Here is a 2,808-nt window from a genome sequence, read left to right on the forward strand (position 1 = left end):
TATACTTATTCGTTCAGAAGCACTACAAGAAATCTTGCATTTCCCGACGAAAATTTTAACGACACTCTAAAAAACGTCGCTAAATATAACAAATTGCGACGTTATATTAAATAACGTCACTATATATTTTGGTAAAGGCAGTGAATAATTTTGAAATATTTACTGACGAAATATAATTATTTTGTCAGTAAAGATATAGATTCAATGATGTTTTATAATAAACGTCCCTAAATGTTTTATTATGGTTTCACATGCATCTCTTTGCACCACCGTTTCCACCGCAACAAGATCATCCTCTAAGCCAATGGTTCACTACTTTCTCTAAGATGGATGAGCTTTTGAATCTTACAGCAGCCGCATCAGGTTAGTTACTTTAGATTTGATTCATGTCTAGGTAAATACAAACCCTAATCAACTAATAACTTTCTCTCTAGTTTTTTTTTTTTTTTTTTTTTTTTTTTTTTGAAGCTTACAACAGCCGCTCAGATTTGAAGCTTACAGCCGCCGCTCAGATTTGAAGCTTACAGCATCCGCTCAGATGTGATTTGTTTTTTATTATATATATTTAAATTTTTTTTTATTAATTATTCATACGTAGGTGATGAGTTTAGAAATTTAAGAGTTCCCTTTTCCCATGATTTGGTGTCTCATATGCAAAATTTGAGCTGGTAGCTAAGTCTTCTTTGGGTGGAATTATTGTAACCTAGGGTATTGATACATCCTGTAGTTTTGGTTGTAGGATGTAGCAGATTTTGGGGTAGGATTTGGGTTTTTGCAGGTGATTTTGAGGTGAGGCTGGATGTTGGTTTTGATGTGAGGTTAGGGGATGATGTATTGATGTTGCAAGTATTTTAGGTGGTCTGCTACATGATATTTTTAAATAACCGATGACATCTAGAGAAGCTTGTTCAAGCAATAGGTATACATTATCATATGATTAGAGAAAAGTCAAAAAACTATAATACCTCTGTTTTTTTTTTAATTAAATGATTGAGTGGCTGCTATATAAAACAGCAGATGTTCCTTGAGCTGCAATCACTCTTTGTATATGAGCTTCGGCACCCCACTGCAGTCTCATTGATTGTTTTTTTAGTCTGCTGGTGTTGATATTTTGCAACTACAAGTTGAGAGAACAAAAAACAGTGGATCATGAACTTTGATATGACTAAATCAGCAAATCCTCTGTCAAGAATAAAGGGGCAAACATTAATGACCAAATGAGAATAAATTGAGACCTACATTCCTTATGAAAGCAGATGTCTTTGTCATCGGGGCTCAGGTCCATGTTAAAGATCTGCAAAAAGCACATTAGTATTGAATTCATAGATAAAATCCTATCCCTGGGAAGATATAACCTTTTCTCACCAATGCTTCAACATCTTAAAAGTGAGGTATGTCCTCATCGTTATCACCGGGCAAATCTTCTTGCTCCAACAGTAAAGCCTCTGCCCTAACTCTGGGATTGTTGCTTCTGTAGAGACCATTTCAATGTAGAACTCATCCTGTTGAACCCATTAGTGTAGTCAAGTAGTCCAATATTTATTATTTAGATACTATATAAGCATTTACTTGAGGTGTTGCTTCGATAGTTCAATATCAGAGAGGTTTTTATCAATGAATCAATATTAAAAATATTTCATTGGAAATCTCTCACTCTATCAAATTGCTGAATTTCTAAATTTGGTGTACTATAGAAGTATTTTCCCTCAGTAAAGTTGTTTTAATATCCTTGTGTTTCATTAAATTGCTTTAGTAACTAGCTTTGGTATTTAAATGATTTCTGCAGGTCTGAGACCTTATTCAACAAGCATAAAGAAAGCTGATAAGGAAATCAATGAAATGGCAAAAAAGATTAATGATTCATGTGGTATGCTTCTAGACTAAGTCTATATATTTATTTCTATACAATGTGTTTCATGGTTCTTGGACACAGTATGACAATATATGAATTGATTGTGGTTTCTTGTTCTGTTGGATCATTAGTGAGCTTCACCTTCACAGAATCAATGTTATCCTGAAGGTTTTTCATCTTAGTTGTTCCGGGAATGGGTACAAAGTCATCACCCTGATTAAGAACCCAAGCAATAGCAAGTTGAGTAGTTGTGTTCCCAGGAAACTGCTAGCTGGCAAGCTCTCCACAACAGCCTTTCCACCAAAAAGTCCACGGCCAACAGGGCCGTATGAAACAACCCCAATTCCAAGTTCCCTGTAAATTTAAGAGACCTACAAAGAGGAATATGTCTTCCTCAATGTCACGAGTCCATAGGGAATACTCCTGTTGTAGAGCAGTGATAGGATGAACAACATGTGCCATCGTTATTGTGTCTGGGTGAGCTTCAGATAGCCCAACATACTTTAATTTACCTTCTTCAACTAATTTCCTCAGTTCTCTCATAGTTTCCTCAATAGGCACAGTTGTGTCAATACGATGTACATAGCAAAGATCAGTGTAGTCAACTTGAAGGCGCTTCAGGCTAGCTTCACAGCAGGAGCGTACATACTCAGGGTGTATTTTTGGAGTGATATAATGGATGACATTTTTTGTGAGGTGAATTTGTAATCTCTTTTCAGATTAATGAGATAGATGATATTTTTTGTGAATTACAAGGTAAAGTACATTGCTACTGATTTTTTGTTGTTGTTTACACTAAGTTCCTTTCAATGGTATTCTAATATTTTTATGCGGTTTGCTTTTAGTTTTATTTCTTAATTTTTGTTTGATCATAATTGTGGTGTTCTTATTTCTTAGGAAATTAAAATTATAAATTTGAGGTGAAGTATATATATGGCAGCATCAGGATTGCAACT

At 34.8% G+C, this 2,808-nt stretch overlaps 1 long non-coding RNA gene and 1 pseudogene across 1 annotated transcript; both read right to left on the reverse strand.

Moving 5' to 3' along the window:
- Positions 1-1,013: 1,013 nt before the first annotated feature.
- LOC109173344 lies at positions 1,014-1,529 on the reverse strand. The gene is made up of 3 exons (XR_002052881.1): positions 1,366-1,529; positions 1,240-1,294; positions 1,014-1,117 (listed from the first exon to the last, which is right to left on the reverse strand). It is a non-coding gene; the product is annotated as an uncharacterized LOC109173344 (long non-coding RNA).
- Positions 1,530-1,847: 318 nt separating this feature from the next.
- On the reverse strand, positions 1,848-2,572 carry LOC109173343 (annotated as a pseudogene).
- Positions 2,573-2,808: the final 236 nt, after the last annotated feature.

Source organism: Ipomoea nil, unplaced genomic scaffold, assembly GCF_001879475.1.
Source record: "Ipomoea nil cultivar Tokyo-kokei standard unplaced genomic scaffold, Asagao_1.1 scaffold0480, whole genome shotgun sequence".
NCBI lineage: Eukaryota > Viridiplantae > Streptophyta > Magnoliopsida > Solanales > Convolvulaceae > Ipomoea > Ipomoea nil.